The sequence below is a fragment of the Astatotilapia calliptera genome, chromosome 20, assembly GCF_964374335.1.
Source record: "Astatotilapia calliptera chromosome 20, fAstCal68.1, whole genome shotgun sequence".
Classification (NCBI taxonomy): domain Eukaryota; kingdom Metazoa; phylum Chordata; class Actinopteri; order Cichliformes; family Cichlidae; genus Astatotilapia; species Astatotilapia calliptera.
Genome location: NC_137441.1, coordinates 2,643,718 through 2,664,089, shown reverse-complemented (window position 1 = coordinate 2,664,089; position 20,372 = coordinate 2,643,718). Strand labels below are relative to the sequence as shown.

The 20,372-nt window shown below is 43.6% G+C and overlaps 1 protein-coding gene across 4 annotated transcripts in view; it reads right to left on the bottom strand.

Moving 5' to 3' along the window:
- Positions 1 to 20,372, bottom strand: part of sulf2b (sulfatase 2b) — a 105,614-nt gene extending 85,242 nt beyond the window's left edge. For all 4 annotated transcript variants that reach the window (XM_026155034.2, XM_026155039.2, XM_026155038.2 and 1 more), the window contains exon 1: positions 19,959 to 20,372. The gene's annotated coding sequence lies outside the window, so the exon portion shown is untranslated. The remainder of the gene's footprint in view (positions 1 to 19,958) is intronic.

The following is a 20,372-nucleotide window of genomic DNA, read 5'->3' as shown; positions in this document are numbered from 1 at the left end:
ACACTGACGTCAGGCGAGTACAGGCGCAGGCACCTTAATGAACTGCTAAATCAGTAGCCTGTCACAGCTCATCGGCCACATTTAAACCACATACAGTGGTGAAAACACTGGCTGCAGCCATAGACAGTATAACTATTGATGTAGGCACTGATGAAGTTCTGTTATGGAGCTGGAAGTGAGGCGTAAAAGTGGACACAGCGCACACTCGTTGGGTTAACTTCTCAGAGGTGGAAGCTCCACGCGTCTTTTACAATGCAACGATGTCAATAAGGCTGCCTGATTAAAAACAGAAATCATAATTACATTGATTTTGGTTCCTGGAAATAATATTCACTAAGATAAGTTAAGGCATTTCCTGGTTGAGCTCACCTATCACCATAAAATGTGACTATTGTGTTCCCTTAGTGGTGAGGGGCTCAGAGTAGACACCTCCAAACTGAAAGGAGCCGCCATGGTTCAAAGACCTGACTAGGATGCCTCGTTGGTGAGTCCCAGACGAGATGTTTGTGGGACGTCCTGCCAGGAGGAGACCCTGGGAAACCAGCTGGCTTTTGGGTTTATACTCAGTTGTGAATGCAGACAGCTGGGGAACCGATGTCAGCGCGCTCATTCCTGTTAAACCTCTTTGAATCTTTGAAGTCGGCTGACTGGGCGGATTTTTTGCAGAAATAGTTCTTGCGTCATCCACATTTGGTGTTCGTTTCTATTTTCTAAAGGTTTTCCTGATACGAATCCGTTTTAGACTGTCATTCTAACGGTATCTAAGATTTCCCTCAATGTGTTGTTGGGAGTGAAGAAGAACAACACAAAACTGTTTCTCTTATGCCGAGGTCAGCAACCGATGTTAAGTTATAAACCTAACCGTACGGAGACAGCACGGCAGCGGTGGGTACATGATCGACAAACGTGGCGTGTAACATCTAATCCCGCCTCCTCTGCAGCCCACAGAGATGCAGAACATGCTCGTGTGCATGAGTCACTTTCTTCCAAAGCAACCCAAACCCTGATTTCCTAAACCTAACCGACTAGTTTTTAGTTCTTAAACTCAAAAGGTGAGTTAAAGTGAAATTAAGAAAGGAGTTCATGGCAGAAAAGAAAAGATAAAGGGGTCCCAGTGGGGCACGTCGCATGTAATGCAGCGTAGAGGGAGAATTTATAAGAGGCGCGTATCACGCACCAGGGTTAGATTGCACCGGACCAGCACGAGGCCTCAGAATAAACTAATACTGTTACTGTGGGCTGCACACCGACCGAAGGGCCCCGTATCCTTCCACTGCTTCTCTCTGATATTTGTTTGTTTTCATTTGAAATATATTTAAAGTTCAAGAAAACTCTTCTATAAACGTTAATTGAATCCATGGCAAGTGTTATGCTAATTAAAATTATGTTAAACAAGCCAAATTGTAATTATTGGCCAAAATAACTGGGATTATCCCCCCCGTCATAATAAGGCCGTCCTGGTAACAGACAGCACTTTCAGTTTTAAAACTTCCAGCAGACGACCTCTGTGACCCCAGCTTAGCTCCATAATAAAACCACCGCCATACAAAATACAGTACAGAGCGTACACACACACACACACAGACACACACACCGCAGTCAGCGATTCCGCTCACGTCCACCTCAAATCCCCCGAGTGAGAAGGAGCGAGGAGACGATGAAGAGGAGGAGGAGGAGGTGGTAACTGAAGGCACATTTACCATCTGTAATCAAAAGAACTCCGTGTTGGACTGTCGCCTCCCCCCTCCTACTATTCTCTCCCTCCTCTCTTTTTCTCTCTCTTCAATTTCCTCCCTTCTGTTGCAAAGCATGAGCAGCATACTGATGGTGGGATTACACACACACACACACACACACACACACACACACACACACACACACACACACACACACAATCTAGTGAGAGAAGTAATGACTTTCTGCCTTCTCTTTCAATTCGCTCCGAGCTGCCAACTCCCACTGGGTCACCGTGTGTGTGTGTGTGTGTGTGTGTGTGTGTGTGTGTGTGTGTGTGTGTGTGTGTGTGTGTGTGTGTGTGTGTGTGTGTGTGTGTGTGTGTGTGTGTGTGTGTGTGTGTGTGAGAGAGAGAGGGAAACAGAAAGAGCAAAAGACACGAGGGAGGTGATACAACATCTCCAATTAGCTGGGCTGGTGGTCTGTTTGGGGGGTTTGGTGTGTGTGGCTGGATAATGAAACCACATGGTGGAGGTCTTCAGGCAGGTTCAGGTCCTGAACCTGCTCTCTGGACTTTCTGATCCACCTGATTCCACTTAAAGACCTCAGTCTGTCTGCAAAAATGTATTTTCTTTCGCCCTCTGCAGAAGGCGTCCTGCAAACAGCCGCGGCAGGTCTGCAGACGGAGCTCGCTGGGCATTTTATCGTAACCAAATCCAGACGTGTACCTGCTTATCATAACTGAATTTGATTATCAAACCACACATCAAAGTGCAGTCAGGAGTTGGCTACTTTAAAAAACCTAAAAAAACAGAACCTGACCACACTTTTTAGTTTTGCATTAAAAGCTGATTCAGTGAGATTTCTAACAGAGCACTTTCAGTTACTGTGGTTGGGAAAAGTGGTAGAAACGGTTAAACGCTCACGTTTAAAGTAACTGAATTTTAACAAGGTTTGGAACGAGCCAAAAACTACGAGACACACGAAAAGATGGACGTGTGCGTATGTGGAGTCAAATACTTTCAATGGTCCATCTGAGAAAAAGCGTGTGCACTGAGAATTTGAGTATCCAGTGATGAAGGCCTGAAGAACACAACAGTGAACTGGAAACAGTGAAAGGTAACACAAGTGTTCACTGTAACTTCACGGCCACTAACCATGGATACCAGAGCAGTGATCAGCCACCTCTCCAGTGAGTTCCACATCCCACAGATGGAGCAGCACATAGTTTCCAACCTGCTGTAAAGCAGGCCTTTACAGTGTAGTTACTCCACCCAGGGTGAGAAACTCTCTGGAACAATAAATATCTGATAGAACAGAACAGGAAGGGCCAGGGCTGGTTGGCAGAAACAAAACAAAATAAGAATGATGGTCACGATAGTAAATCGATCAATGATGTCATCATTCTCTTGGGTGGATAAAAAATAAAACTAAACTAAAAAAAGTTTGAGAGTTTACGATTCGCGGGCGGACGCTCCGTGTGGGTGAAACACTGCTCCATCCATGATTTAAAACTTCCAATCATCACGTTAATCACAAACTCTGCGATTTTAATTGAGATCAAAGCGCTGTGACCAGACAAGCACGACACTGACACTAATTAAAACTATGATAACTCTGGTAATTAACTTTAGGACAAACTGCTGTAGCTTTCATTAACCCTGAACTGTCTCAGGGTTTCTTTGCTGCACACAGTTTTCCTGTGAAGCTTAAAGACATGGTGCTGTAGTCATTTGTTGCTGCACAGTCACAGTATGTACTGGCCTCGTGCTCGCCAAAGGCCCACATCCACTGCCCACACTGGTTTCAGCATGTTCTAACAACCGTAATGTCTCACATTAACAACCAGCTTTATGGTGCTGGATCTTTAATGCCAAATATCTTCGGCAAAGGTTCGGATGCATGCTGCTCCATTTTTCTGTCAGATTTTAAAAAGTTGAAATAAAGTCCAAGCACTGAAACTGACTGATCTTCTTTCTTTCAGCGTGCACAGCATCTTTTATCCAGTCATGCAGAAAATACACGAGTTATATCGAACATTTCTTGAACTTTCAGAACTGCGGTTATTCCCAGCAACATGAAGCAGGAAGTGCTTTTTTCTCTGAGCTAAATTAGCTGCAGGATGGATACTCGTGAAGTGTAGATGTGGGCTGGATGGCACACAAAGCAGAGAATCTGTAACAGAGGAGGTTTTGTTGTTGCTGATTCTTAAATCCATTTGCTCAGCTGAGCTGACGGGCTCGGTCCTGCACTGTAACATGAAACAGCTGTTTCTTGAAACAATTGACCAAATGAGCATTGCCATAGCGACTAACAATTAGCCAATCAGTCCAACAGGGAGAGTCAAAGCTGTTGTCAAGCACTGTTAAATTCTGCACCTCAACGGTGAGATTTTAAAAGGCTTGTTTGTTTTCAGGCATCCCTCAAGAACACGGAGAAACAAGCTGAACTGAGATGAGGCTTGAGACACGCGACCGCCCGAGTTCGAGCACTTATCTGCAAATACTTGCTAACTGACCACGGAGAATGGTTAGCTTTGGTATAAAAGCTTTGCTACTTTTTTTTTAAAATTGCACAGCTTTTACTTTGAAGGTTAATGGTTTGTTTCATAACTGCTTAGCAGGTAGTTTATGAAATATTTTAAAATTCCCCAATGCCGAGTCCAGTAGGGGTCAGTTTAGGGCTATTCAGCAACCTTGCATTACTGACAGCACAGTTCAGTTCTACGCCTTCATAGAGGAACACACTAAAAGTCTTGTTGTGGATTTTGGTTGGTAGACGGCAGAAACTGTACAAATGTAACTGGCTGGAGAATGCACTGCAGCTCTTTGATGCTTTGATTTTTTTCTGTTTTACATTGAAGTAAGATGACCTTTCCTGTTTCTTTACTGCAGAGTTCACTACGGATGTCAAATGCCCATTTAATATCACTTAACTTGATTCTTTCTGACGGCACTATGTTTTTAAAAACTGAAGGACGTGCATGTGTATAAATGAAAAGTATCTGTAGAGAAAAGCAAGTGGCAAATGAATTTAAAGGAAAACTGAAGAAACGCTGAGCAGCAGCAGCACTCTGAGGGAGCAGAGTGATCGACATCTGAGAGAATCTCCAGTTTCCAGATTCTTCGTCTGTTTCGTATCGACGAGTGCTGCTCTGACGCCTCCACATACACAGGGAGGCGCCACCAGGTCAGAAAGGAGAGGAGGAGCTTTTTTAGGAGGTGATGGGTCCAAGATTTTGTGCACGAGTGTGTAAAAGAATCCCCCAATTCTCATTTCATGCTTCAGTGAAAAGCTTTTCAGCCATCGTTGTTTCTCATCCTCACCTTCTTTCCTCTTCATCACCCTCCTTCTTTTCTGTCCTTTCTCTCCCCCTTTGCTTCCTTTTTCCTTACCTCTTCCATCCTTTAATCTTTTTCCTTCTATCCTTGTTTCGTCTTCTTTCTCCTTTGTTCCTCTACTCTCTAAACATTAATGATATTGGCCCTTCTTCCTCTCCTGCAGCTACTTCTGGGACAGTTTAGAAATAAATCCATCACCTGTGTCGGTGCCATAAAACCACTAAAAGAAGAAAAGAAAAAAACCTGTATTTGGGATAAAAAATGTTTTGCTACAATAAAGTGTGAAAAGTGAAGCTTATGTGGAAAACTTTACACTAACATGCTTTTTAATGCTGTAAACTTATAACTAGAGCAGGGCGATATGGCCAAAAATATTTATCACGATATATATTTGAAAATTTGCGATAACGATATAACCGACGATATAATTGATGTGAGACAAAATACAACTCCACAACATTACTAGCGCAAAAAGACAACCTTCCATTTATTTTCACTTAAACAAGAAGCTGGTTTTTATGTACATTAAAGCTTTATAAAAATGTAACAGTGCAAATGCAAATTCCTTGCTGAAAGTTTAACCAAAAGGCATTTCCAGTAGAAATGGGCTGACATATCCTGAGCATAACCATGTATAATATCCACTGAAGTTAAAAAGAGGTGCTTTGCAACATTAAACTGCAGCGTGCAGTACGTATTTTTCGGACCATAAGGTGCACGGGATTATAAGGCACATTAAGCGAAACAAAGCAGTCAGATAAATCAAACTTTATTAAACTCATTCTTCTTGCTTCCTCCACTTCTGTACCATTGATTCATTAATGTTGAATTCTCTGGCAGCTGCTCTATTCCCATGTTGTTGCAGTATATTAATGACTAACCTCGTATTGTGGATGGATTATCTCAGTTGTTCTCCTGACTGAAGTTTGGTCCGTTTACAGCATCCTGCCTTGCGATTGCATTTCTCTCTAACCATGAGGAACCTTCACGTTAACTTTTATAAGTGGAAAAGTGTTAGTGTTCGTCCTCCAGCTTCACTGTTTATGTTATGCTAACATAGCTGTGTCGCTAGCGATCACGTAGCACATCATTATATACCAGCTAGCCCAACTTCAGTAACCCTACAAACGTCACTGCTGTTTAGTTTCCTGTCTTCATTTATGTTGGAAGTGATAGCAGAGCTGTACGTTTGATTTTTTTCAGAGATCCTATGAAAAGAAAAAAAAAAAACATGTCTGAGGCCAAACTAACCTTCAAAATGTGGAGTGAAAAGCCAAACTGCAAAGTAACCTTTTATATTTTTCTGTTTTTTTCTGGATTTTTTAGTTGATATTCTGTTTCTCTGCATTAAAATAAAACTACAATAAAAATTACAGACTGTTCGTTTCTTTGTAAGTGAGCAATTACACACTTCACTTGGCCTTCCAACATGAGGAGCAGATATGTTATAGAAAAATGTGTTTGTTTATAATCTAACAGAAGTAAACTGAGATCAGATTCAAATGTTCCCCAGGTACATAACAACCAGACAGAGTTTCTTCATACCTATCTGACAGCAACATCTGGGTAACAAACCACTAAAACAACCCTGCAACAGCTGCTCGCTCACTGACAGAGTCCAGTCACAGACAGCTTTGCGTGCTGCGTGAGAGCACGATCACGTGCTAATGGGGGAGCAGTCACTGGACAAAAAGATGTTACACGTATAATGAGGAGCTTTTGGGGAAAAATAGCCATATCTAGAAAAAAAAAAAAGAGCTAAAAGCCAGAGAAAAAGATAACAGACATCCCAGGGCATCGAGAAATACTGTTATGTCAGATACTGCCGGCAGTGCCCTGAAGCAGCGGCAGTGATGATGATGATGATGGGCGATATATAACCATTGTGCACATTTGGAGGATGGAGGGGGGGCGGTGCACTAAGATGGTCAGAGAGAAGATGTGGATCATTTGGGAGCTTTGACCTTCGTTTTGTTTACACTCACTTATTGTTTTTACTTCATTTTTAAGATCATGAAACAAAAACTACTTGGTTCATATTTAGGAAACATCATGCTGAGAAATGACACTTCACTGTGTGATAACAGTGTTCTTTATGAGGTGAGGCAGGTGTGAGACGTGTTTATATATTACACATTATCCGTTACTCTTCTGGAGTACATTACTTAATTACTACTTGTTACCTGTTGAAGTTCAGGGTCCGACTGCTGGGCTGCACTCTGGGTTCTTGGCTAGCTCACCGTTAGCATGCTCGCTGTGTTAGCAGTCTAACGCAGTTGTTGCTGTCTTGGATACAGTTTGCTTTTTATAATCATGCTCTTGTCTTTTTGTGCAGTAAAAATAAGATAACTGAAGAACCTTTGTAATGGATGTAACAGCATAATTGTTACTGTAATGTAAATACTGAAAAATGTAATGTATTTACAGTAACGCTGTAACACTGTTGCCAAACAGTGGTGGTGTAACGCGTTAACATGGTGACCTCTGCACGATCGTAAGGGAAACACAGACACAGCAAGTTTCTGAAGTTTCTAATGATTCATAGACAATTCAGCTTTTTGGGAAAGTTGCGAGGAGCTCATGCTTTTTGCTGGTAAACCCAGCACGGCATTTAGAGACGTGTTTGAAATGTTATCGAGGATTTGCTAAAATGTTGTCCCTACAGACGAACCCCTGGACATGAGATATCAGAGAAACTATACAGCAGGTGTCAAACTGTTGTCTGTCCTTTAAAAGTCTTTGTCAAAACAAATGTTGGAAAATGTGGGTCGATCCGGTAGCTGATCCCGGGATAGCTGTAGGACATGAACTCTACAAGTATTCAGTCATCAGGTGTGTCCCTGCTGTAGAAGATGAAGCAGTGAAAGCAAGCAGAGTATTTTGGGATGGTGTCGGTGTCCGTGACCGTGGTAACAGTCGTTTCGACCACCAACAGGTTTCCCGCGGGGGACAAGAAAATCATCTGTGACCTTCATGTGAAACTCACTTCACTTCCTCCTGCTGTCTGTCTTCACCCTGTTCTGTCAGTCTGAATCACTCTGCTCCATTTCTGCACAGCGTGTCACTGCTAATGGAGCCCCACGGACACACACACACACACACACACACACACACACACACACACACACACACACACAGTGACCTAATCAGTACCTCTCCTGGAGACGGTGCTGGAGAGTTTAATTCTCTATCCAGCTCTTTGTGTGCGCCTCCATCCGATGGGCCATCATGAGATCATGTCTGACTGCTGCTGTTTTATTCAGCACTTCCACTTCAGACGTACCCAACATGCTCGGCGACGCCAGCGGCACTAAAACGCGTGGATGTTATCTTGAAGATTTTAAGCTTTTAAGAAGACACCTCTAACTTCTCCCACCGCCGTGCACAGACCACATCAGAGACGCACGGGTTATAACTCTCCTTGATGACTGATTTCTAAAGTCGGATTTTATGACATTTTCTTTTACTTTCTTGTCCCTGTGAAGGATTTTATAGCTAAAAAGTGCGAAATCAGATACAGATTTGTTCTTTTTAAATAAGCTCACCTCACATCATGCTGTTTGCTGCTTATCCTCAGTTAATACACTCACAGTTAAATTTTACATACAAGGTAAATAACTGAGGGTAAGAAGATGCTTTTCTTCTATCCACAAGACAACAGCTTGTTCACACATCTTGTGCAAACAAGCCACAGTCTTGCTCAAACTGAATAAAAACTATAAAATATGAATACAGTTTCATTATAATTACCTCGTTGGCCTTCTGTACTGATCAAACTACTGAATATAAGGGACTCCATCTGTAGTATTGGGTCCACTTGTCCAACTTCTAACCCTGTGAGGTCCAAGTCATCGCTGGTGATGACCTCAACCCTGTCGCTAACGCTACCACAATATACAGGTTTCTTTTCCCCTCAGCTGTCCTCAACCATCTGGGAAGAAACCAAAATAAAATAGTTGCTCTAACCAACACGCAGAAAGAACTAGAATCATTTTATCCTAAATGACTTTTTTGGATGGGGTTTGGAGCTAGCCTTGGGATCTTCACCCACAGAAATGTAGAACTCACTGATTTCATCAAACTGGAGCGGACTTTGTAAAGCAGAAAATAAACAGTGTGTGTACAGATTATTGTTCAAAGCCATCAGCCTGACAATGAAAATATCATTTTTATGAGCTCCTTCAGTATCTGCTTCTAGAAGCTTAATCCTGATGACTGCTGACTACACTAAATACCAGCCGTTATCCCCAGAGGCTAAGTCAGCAGACCAGACGATGGGTTCCCACACCGGCTCATATCAGTAGAGTTTGAGAGCATGAAGTAAAAAGCAATCATTTTTATTGATTGCTCAGGACAGAATTAGCAGATTTAGCAGATTTTCACAGGAAAAGCAAAGACAGGTTCAGACTGGGCCCAGAAACCTCTGGCAGTAAATGTGGATTTAGTGTTACCATTTAAACAGCAGACTCCTCCTCTCCTCGTCGTCTTTGTCTCTGATTTATCACAGCAGTTGTGGATGTTCCACAGTCAAATGACTTCTTACAGCCTGCAGTTAGTTTGGCTCCACTGCTGCTGCAGAGAGCATCGCGCTTTAAAACTGCTGCTCTATGAAGAATTTACATTCATTAAAAACTAAAACCTCCCCTCCTGCCTCCCTCCATCGCTCTCACCGAGCGTCTCTGAAGGTCAGCCGCTCCAAAGCAGCGGTCTATAACGATTACCAATTTCATCAATTCTGCTACAGTGAGGGGGAGGGCGAGGAGGGGTTTTAAATATAACAGTGCGAGGAGGGCGAACACCAATCAGAGCTGTTCCAGCTGTATTTTTTGTACAGCCTAAGTGACCTTCTGTCTAAATGAAACAAAGTGAAAAGGACAATTAAAGTGGAGGAGATTTATGAGGCGATTTATGAGACGCTGATGAAAAGTCACACGGCAAACAGAACCGCCGAGAAAACACTGCGGCGTGCCGGGGCTCAGAAGGGAACGACTGGGAATGCTGTCGGCGCTCCCTGGAGGCCGCAGGTGTCATTGCAGTCACAGTGAGAAGGTGACGAACGGAAAAAGAACATCCCAAAGATTGATGTCTTCTTACAGCCTAAAACAAGAGGAAGGCTAAATGTTCTTGGGAGAAGGTTGAGTTTCTGCAAACATTGTCCACAGAAATGATATCAGAAAACTATCAGAGATCAGGGGTCAACAGAAGTAATGGTTTTTCCCATTCAGACTCAGGAATATGAATCCGGTCTCCATTAATCCTGACTGGGACTTTGCATGACCAGATGCCGAACAGCAGAAACACCTGCAGATTTAAAGGACCCTGAAGGCCACAGGGCTGAGGTCATTACATGCATTACATTTTACTACATTAACTACTCCCCATATGAAGTAGTTGTTGTTGTTGTTACATGGCTGACAGAGGTGATGGCTTGTGACACCAGCTATCAGCTTTCAGTCTTGAGATCCTTCCCCGTGCACCTTACCTCAGGTGACCCCTATTGGTCACACTGGGTGGTCGGGCAAGCTCTCACCAGTGGTTTCATTCAGCTCTCTCTAGGTTACCATGACCTGGATGAGTGAGAACCTACCCACATAAAGTAACTGTTCTGTTGTGTTACAGCACAGCGTGGCGTGAGATGCAGTGTGCCTGTTTCCTGTTAGGATCTGCTCCGGCTGCTTGGATTGGGCATTGCTTGCTGCTAGCTTGGTGTTAGCATGCAGTCTTGGCGGGAGCTTTTAAAGAGTCAATGTCGCGTTGTCCAGTTGTGGACGGTTGTTTCTGACCTGCAGTTTGAACTTTACGTCGTGCTTTTGTTTTTCGTGCAGTAAAGTTTGCATTCACATCACCACTGCTCAAACTGCTCAAATGTTGGATACCACTCTGTTATTTTCCTTCCCAAATTCTTTTACCACCCATCGTGCAGATAATTAAAGAATGTAACAACAGTAACTACATATTAGTTTGATAGATAACAGTAATGTGATTACTACATTTAATACAGTGTTATGATGATGTTACAGGAATAATAATAAAATGAAATGTTCAAAGGACACACTGACCGACCGAGTGTCGTTCACATCTGTGGTTACTGATGTCAGCAGCAGATTTTTTTAGTTTATTAAACACAACGGACACAATCATCCAGACTCAGAACGCTACGACATCTTTCCCTTTGCATGCAATATTTACACGCACCAGCTTCAGCGCCCTGCATCAGGTCCACACGGGATTTCCTGGATGTGAAATTTGAACCTCTTAGATAACAGACAGTTTGTTTTTCCATTCACATGCAGAGGAAATAACAAAATGCAAATACACCAACACGTGGGCTACTTGGCACCTTTTTTTTACTTTCCATGTTATGACGCAGATCAAATTCTGTATCACACGTGTGTGTGTGTGTGTGTGTGTGTGTGTGTGTGTGTGTGTGTGTGTGTATTCATATCTTTGTGGGGACCAAAAACTGGAAGTTTACTATACTTGTGGTGACCAAAATGCCCGTCTCCACAAGTTTGAAGGCATTTTTGAGATACAAAAATGTGTCAGGGTTAGGTTATTGTAAGGGATGGGTATTCATTTTTGATGGTTAGACTAAGGGACTAGGGAAAGCATTACGTAAAATAGATGCCCCCACAACATATGAATACCCAACGTGTGTGTGTGTGTGTGTGTGTGTGTGTGTGTGTGTGTGTGTGTTTCCCATTAGCTGAGCTGAGGGTGCCGTGTTTGAGTTTGAAGGGCATAACATGCAACAGTAACTGCAGCTAGAATTAAAAAAACTCTACCTTCAATCATTTGTGTTATATTTGAAAAACATGTTACGTTTTTATGGCTCTCATTCCACAATATGCTGTTTCACTCTTGATGATTTATATATATCAATGTGTGCATGATGACAGTTATGTAATCCTTCTATTATTTGCCCATGCAAATGTGATTTTGCACGCCACCTTCTGCATTATTCTATTTATAATGCTTCTGTATGTTTAATTTGAGGGTTTTTTGAATTAAGCAGTCTCCTTGCCAGCGAGTACACGACAGTAAATAGACTCATGTGACACAGTGAGACATAATCTTCTATTTTTTTATTTCTATTCTGTCCTGACACTTTTATTACTCACTAAAATAATTGTTCCTTTTCTTGAGGTTCTGTAGTCTGAGGCTGCCTCCTAACTTTGCTACCAGCATGATATCTTCCTTTTCCCTTTGGCGTAGCCGGAGACGCCGTTTGTGTCGATTGTTTGAGGTTCTTGGTGCTTGTTGCATCACGCACGTGCAGGAGGAGCACATCTGTCAGGTTTTTTTTAAAGCTTTACTTCAAATATTTTAAAGCAGTCTCACTTTTGCAACACACAGATATTAATGTGAGTGAGAACGAGCAGAGATGCAAACAGAGGTGATACATCAGCCCCAATCAGCATCAGTGCTCCTGCACTCAGCGAGCGCTTTATTAGGAACACCCGGGGGACATGTTTGAAAGCTGAACTAAAATGTTATTAAGTATCATTTATGTTGAACTGTAAGGACCATTTCAACATGAGGATCAACAACAACAACAAAAAGGTCAACGAAAACTGTCCTGAGTAGAATTAATAACTGCTACATTAAGCACATTTGACACAATAACACCTCCCTCCTTACAAAATATTACACATTTGGTCTAATTGTGTGTTTTTTAACATTTACCTCCAACACTGTGAAAAGCAGCTCCAGCAGCCACAAAGACCTGCACTTACTCTCCCAAAGTCTCCAGGGTCCAAAATGCTCTCTGTTTTCCATCTGGATACACATTGAGTAAACTGCACATCTCATTACACACTCAGAGCTGCAGGGAACGAGCAGACTGCTGCCGTGTGACTGTGGACGAGTCCAGAGACGAGTTTTCACTTTCAGAGCAGCGATAAAGCAAATTAAAAAGTAATGCTGAGTGGAATCTAAACAGCTCCACAACAGAGACGAGCAGCCTCGTCCCACTGTGTGTGTGTGTGTGTGTGTGTGTGTGTGTGTGTGTGTGTGTGTGTGTGTGTTCGTTTCTAAAGACCAGAAGCGTCCCTGCTGTTCTTTACATCTCTACATGTGACCTCGGTGACCCGGCGCTCGCTCAGTCGCTCACACATGCTGAGATTTCCATCCCTGTGAGGACACTCAAGCCCAGATTACACTGAACGTGGACACGGACAGCTGGAGACCCGACGGCTGAGTAGGCATTCGCGTTGTACTTCTTTGAAGTCCGCGGGGACTCTGCCGCTGGGGCACACGCACACTCGGTGCATTGTAATGTAAATTCTCTGCAGATGCGAACAAGGGGTCAAGAAAAAACAAAAACACAGGCGGGCACGTGGATCCTCACGCTCACCCACTGTAACAACATTTTTGTTACTCTGAACCAAGCAGACTTGAGCTCATGGAAAGTATTCATGCAGGCTTCAGTTAAAAAACTCAAATTAAACCAAAACTAGGTGAGGAAACAAACATCCAGGAAGTGAAAAAACATGAATTAAAGATGAAAGAAACAAAACAAAAAGGAAGTAATATTAGGACCACTCAAGATAAGCAAATATAATAAAACAATAAAATGGAAAAATACTAATAAAAAAGGAGCTTTGGGTGGATGTTAAGAAAAAACTTTTAAAGAAAACTTTCAATAAAATTTGTAAATTTCAGAAGAACTCCAGAGATCAACAGACCAGACGACATGTTATTAGAAGACCAACGACACAACAACATTTCCGTCCAATCACATTATTGATGCAGACGACAAACTACAAGCTGAAAACTGACTAAAATCTCCAACCAATGAAAACAGTCCAAAGTCACAACCTGGTTCAGAGCATCATGCACGCTCAGCGTGCTTTACGCTCCGCACAATAAACCAAACACACACGCCCAATCAGGTGGTGACACATCACTTCCACTGCTGCGCTGCATCACTGCCTGATGCACTTTTTAATCAGACTGGTGTTACAGGTGCAGCCGCTGAGTCTCCTGCACAGACTTCTCTCGCTGCCATTAAGTATCGGGATGAAGTCCTTGGACCCACTGTCACGCCCCACGTGACAGTGATATCATTGGCTGGTTCCCACAGACTTGCATTGCCTAAATCTAACAGAACACATTTTGTTGTCCGATGTCACCAGGTTGCACCTCAGAGTGTCCAGGTGCTCAGTGATGCCCTGGTCCAGATCTGGGAGGGGATCCTCAATCGGCTCATCAGGAGCACGGTCCGAGGTTCTCGGGCATGCGTACGAGCACGTGGGGGCCATCCAAACTACGGAGCACCATCGAAGACATCAGGTGTCTTTGAACTCAGCCCTGAAGGTTGATTACTTTCATGAAATGATGTGGCATCTTTCCATTCCTAACACATCACTACAGACGCCCAGCATTACTGTATTCAAATTGCTCCTTTAATTTTGGAGCAGTGTATATTCATGGCATGAATCAACATTATGGTGCAAGGAGTCAGACAATGACCAGGCCACAAACCCAGGTTGAGATGCTAATGTGAACTTAAGGCCTTCTAAAAAACCCAAAGAGCTGCCTGGAGGTGTTTCCAAGATGACTCCTGAGAGGTAGTTTTGCCCCTAATTTCCTCTCAATGTTTTATTATCCACACAGCATAATGTAGCACGTTTTGGCTTCACAGCTGTGGTTCTGGGACTTTTGAGGTTTTTCTTTCTTCCCCTATATGATGAAACTCTACAAAAACCTTTAAATCACAACTAAATTCAACCCTTGATCTGCACGTGACCCAAACCCAACCTCTTTTTATCAGGTCGGAACCATAAAGAGCTTTTTGAAGATCTGAAATAATCTGAGAACCGGATAAAATGTCCTCACTTTGTAAGGAAAAGCAATCTCATTGGTCCTCACAGAGGCAGGTATACGAGTACAAACACACACAGAGAGAAGCCGAGCCGCCTCGCACGCTTCAAACCGCCGACTTTCCAAATGAATCAATATTAGAGAAAATAAACAAGAAGAAAAGGGCAAGAACAGGAAGAGGGAAAGTGCCGAAAACAAACCGAAGCACAGGAAGTGTGTGTGTGTGTGTGTGTGTGTGTGTGTGTGTGTGTGTGTGTGTGTGTGTGTGTGTGTGTGCGCGAGACCCTGCACATGTGTCAGGCTCCAACCTGTAACAAGTTCGAAGGTCACCCAGCGTCATCGCCATGGTATCGACCTTGCTCAGCAGGATCAGCTGACGTGCGGGCATGACGTCGTTGTGCTCAGCAGCACTGCAGCAGCTCAGCTGGGTGTTGATAGGCTGCCCAGAGCAAGATTCACTCAGGTTGGAGCTTTTCGACCATTCGATTGTCAATAAAGCCTGAAAATTGTCTCGTGAGGCTTCTGTGGGAACATCGACCCTTTTTGCAAATTTGATACATATTTAGTGTCACGCAGCGATTTTAACATTTCAATTTGACATTCTGAACAACTTCACACCACAGTTTAAAATAATGTTGAGAGCCAAATGTAACATAATGCTGCAGTTCATTTCAGCATGCTTCGACTGGCAATCAGCGCCCCACAGCACACAGCAGCTGTTTCACTGCGTGACATATTTAATCAACATTTAGAGACCAGACTCACTATCTGCAACACAAAAAGACTCACAACATGACATCACTCATGTGACTGCTGTGTGTTCTTTTAAAGCACTCTCTGTTCATGTGCAAAAACACACATTCTCTGCTTTGACTGTTGAAACGGGTCTGAGCTCATGTGGAGACAGAGTCACGTGACACAAACCAGCTGAAGTCTCTGATGAAACACGAAGTGACAACACTGGAAGTGCAGCGAGAGGAACAGAAGGGCGGGAGGTCAAAGGACAACAGCGATGTGAAGCGGCTCCAGGCTCCAGTGTCATCGTCATCATCGCTTCACACGCACACACAGATGTGACGCGTCACAGCGAGCCACCTGTCCTGAAGCTGCTTCAGTTTTTATTTCACTCTCGACAAACTTAAAGAAAAGAAGCTGAAATATGTGCAGACAGTGTGAGTCCACAGCGCCGGTGCAGCTCCGCAAAGAGCAGCGATGGAGGGGAAACCAGCGTGACCGCCCATCAATATGAAACAAAGCCTCAAGAAGTACCACACACAAAACTCACAGCCCTGAGCCGCTCGCTTCATTTCACAAACCTGACAACACAGAAGCACAGAGGTGGACAGTGTTCGACTTTTTTAACAACACTTTTTTAAAAAATGAAGCCAGCACAAAAGTGTCAAAAACTGCAGTTCCTCTTATGGCCACTAGAGGCTCCCACAGCAGGTCAGTTCCCACAGACTCGTGGGTTAAATTAGAAGCAGAAATCAAATCTGTGGGTTTGATCCTGCTTTATAACAAACCAACACTGGCATCAGTTTCTTTAATAACTAAATTATTCAGCCTTATTCATGGGCTCGAAGTTAGAGGCGTGGTCGCTTTGACTGACAGGCGGAGCCTCACCGCTGCTAAATGGAGTCACTGTGTTTGTGCCTTTCAGAGCATTTTTAATGGTATCGTCTAACAAAGAATATGGCCGGACACGTCACTCAGACAATCCCACAAGTCTTTACACAGGTTTTGGTTTCTAGAATTTGTTTATTAGCAGGTGTCACTTCTGTGTCATGAGCTTAACAGTCAAACCTCTCGTCCAAATATGGCCACTTCTGACTAAAAAACAAAACAAATCATAAATACTTAAAAATGACCCCCCAAAAATCAACAATCAGTGGCCAACATACGATTGAGGCTTCAAACTACACCTGGGAACCATGGAAACCAACGGTGACATCATGGTAGTTACAGACATGTTTTAGAAAGCAGGTCCAGCTACTGAAAGTGTGTCACATGACCAACATTAACCTTAATTATTAATGAGCGTTTTTACACGTAGTTCATTTATGACACAATTACGTCGTTGTTATAACACGAGACTGTGGCTTTATTCTTTACTGCAGCCAAAAATGCTGCAGAAAATGAATCCTACATAATATGCAGATCGATTATTATTTATTACTTTTTAAACTAATCAATTCTTTTAGATGATTGGTTATATTTTTTTCCAAAGATCAACGCTGGAGAACCCACGTAGTTGGGTGGCGAGCACCTGTTGCTGCTCTACCGCCTCCTCCTAACACACAACACTCAATTACACAGCGAACACAAAGAAGTGCCACGTGGTGTCCAGAGGTGTGAACACAAATCCGAATGACCTCCTATAACTTGTTCCTGTGGCTCACGCAGCGATGACCTGTGTGGGGTGGAGTCTTTAGCGTTACCCTCTTTAGCCGCACAGCTTCCTCCGTGTTGGCTGGCTGACTTCGATCAATGGGGCTAAACCCCCGATGCCTCCAAACAGGGTGGCTGTGTTTTTCTCTCTTTACCGCTCGCCTTCTTTCACAGCTCGCGAGCTCAGCAGCCTCATCCGACAGCAGAGACTGCCCTCTGGTGGCTCTGCAGTGCATTACAACGTATTAACTCCGTGCAGCTCCTCTGCACTGACTCCTCCTCCTCAGTTTAGGAGGACAAACGCTGAAAATTGTTTATTTCTGAATACTCTGGTACGCTGTAGTATTTTCTATTTGTTGTTTTGTGAGGACTTACTGGCATTAAATATTAATTCTGCTGAGTGGCGAGCGTAAAACTCGTGTGTGTGTGTGTCTGTTAATATTTAAAGAGTCTGGGTCAGTGAATGTTTACATTCCAGTGGTGGCAAAGTAGCCATAAGCCTCATTTACCCCGTGCTGTGTGTGTGTGTGTGTGTGTGTGTGTGTGTGTGTGTGTGTGTGTGTGTGTGTGTGTGTGTGTGTGTGGGCTGAAGTGGTCAGTGTTGGCGGGGACTGTGTTGACAATTATTACGATTTTGGTCTCTGGGTTTCCACCATCTCTCTCACACACACACACACACACACACACACACACACACACACACACACACACACACACACACACAGTAGGTGCAGAGGACAGGTTTTAGTGTACTGCTGCTGCTCAACTTTATACTTTGATCTGTTGTCTTTAGTAATCAGTGCGCTCAAAGATAAAGCAAAACTGTCGATTATCTCAAAACCAAAAGTTCTATAAACAAATATCTGACATCTTTCTAAGGAACTAAAGAAATAATATCTCAATCGCTCATCACATTTTATTGCATAATTTCCCCCCAAAACATCACAACTGTGTCAGTCTTCCGGCCTTTTCAATCTGGATCACCGTCTCTGACTCCTGATGATTGTCATTGGCTCATTTTTGCCACGGCTCCAAATTGTTGTATTACAGCATAATTAACTAAAACTGCAGGGACGATCTCGGCTCTCTTGGCCAGACAACAATATTGAATTCTTAAAGATCTGCCCCAAAGGTTTTCACCAGGCAGGAAGTACTGGAGCATAAACAGGGAGGTGTTTCAGGGCCAACTGTTGGGCGGGGCTTAGTACTGACGGGGAACAGTTCATTTTTCTAATTCAGCAAAAAACAGAATTCCAACCCAACAAACAGCAAAGCCGACAAAAGGACTGATCGCAACAACCTTTTCCACCAGGTTCACGCAAAGTATTCATTCTGAAACTGGTCCATGCACAGGTGCAGAGGAGGACGTCTGATTTCACTCATGAGAGTGAGAGAGATGAATGTTTGGAGCATTTGTGGCGAGTCTTCCAGGGTCAGTCAGCAGTGAAAGTTTTTGCTTAGATGGTTCGAAGGGGAGAAATATAAAAAGTGTTTCATTGTGAGCTTAATTTCCAATCAGTTGCTGGTCGCCCGTGGCTGGAACATGTTACCTTTCAAATAAAGCCTCAAACACAGCGTCACAGTTTTTCCTACTAAAAGCTTTTGCGTCCCCTGACCCTGAACGCTCCATCAGTGACCTGCTGGGTGTTATTGGAGGCTCGTGGTTATCTGGGAGCCCCACACCGACCTTCTGATGTAATTTACATCACTCACACACAACAACAGGTTAACACACACATGTAGTCAAAACACAGGTGCTACGCAGCATCATTATCATGAAGTCATGTACAAAACAGTTCGTTTCATCTTAATGAGCCGTTCAGTCTCCAATAGTTATCCAGGTCTGCAGTGTCGTCCAATCACAGCGTGTGAATATTTATAGTGTCTGCACTTTATTAGTGTAGCTGTATAAAACAATTACAAGTTTGTGCAGCACTGACTCGTTTCATGAGTTCAGCATAATTACACAACAAAGTCACCGTTTTCCACCCGGAGCTTTTGAAAGAGCTCAGTTATTGTTACTGGATTCATGGAGTCTCACATAACTCAGCACGGTGTGTGTGTCACGTCTCAGTTCACTGTAGTTGTTGCACACTTCTTGTGTTTTTATGGTTTCTATTGGTCTGAGTTGCTCTTTACAGCCTCTTTTCACGGTTTATATTCCCCATGAAGCCCTTTGTTACTTACTTAGGTAAAGTGGAGCATAAAAAATATGATTATAATAAAAACAGAGCTGGGTGGAACAGCTTTCCTCCCTTCCTTCCTTTTTCCCTCCCTCCATTCATCTACCTCTTCTTTCTGTCTTTCCTCCCTCTCCGTCTATCCTGACTGGCCTCAGTGTTGCGCAGCTATAACACACTCCCACGTGTTCAGCAATCAGGAAGCAATAAATAAATGCACACACACACACACACACACACACACACACACACACACACACACACACACACACTTTGAAAAAGGTGGGAAAGCACGTGAAACACAGTTGCAACCAAGTCTAAGTACAGGATGGCCTCAAAACTAATGCAAGGAACACATCGGTAAAGTGGAGCAACACACACACACACACACACACACACACACACACACACACATTAACAAAGCTGCTCTGACTAACAGCTCTGACCACAGAAAGTGACACACAGTGAAGTAGAGCAGAACTGAAGACACACACAAACACAAACACACACACACAGGCGCTCCTGCAGAAGCATGAAGACAGTGCTGTACCTCCTCCTCCTCCTCCTGCGGCTGCGTCGCCTCCTTCAGGAACTCCTCACTGTCAGCAGGTGTTCTCCCCTCTGACCCCTCCGGCAGGAAGGGGAGGAAGGCTGGGTTCACACCGCCACCTCCATAACTCCCCTTAGTTTCGGAAATCCATAAAATAATGTTTTTTAAACTTGCGCTCACACCGGCATGTGCTCCTGTGTGTCTGGAGAGGAAGAGTGAGTTTGTGAGCCGAGGCAGAGGAGGAGGTAAAAGTCTCCCTCTCTTCCTTTTTTTCTTGATTTGTTCCACAGCCACGCTCACGAGCTCCCCTCCCTCCCTGTCTGCATCCGAGTGTGTCTAACGGCGGTGCTGCAGCCGCCGAGCCGCCGCTGGTGAAGCCATCTGTTGCAACACGTCTGCCTGCTTCCTACACTT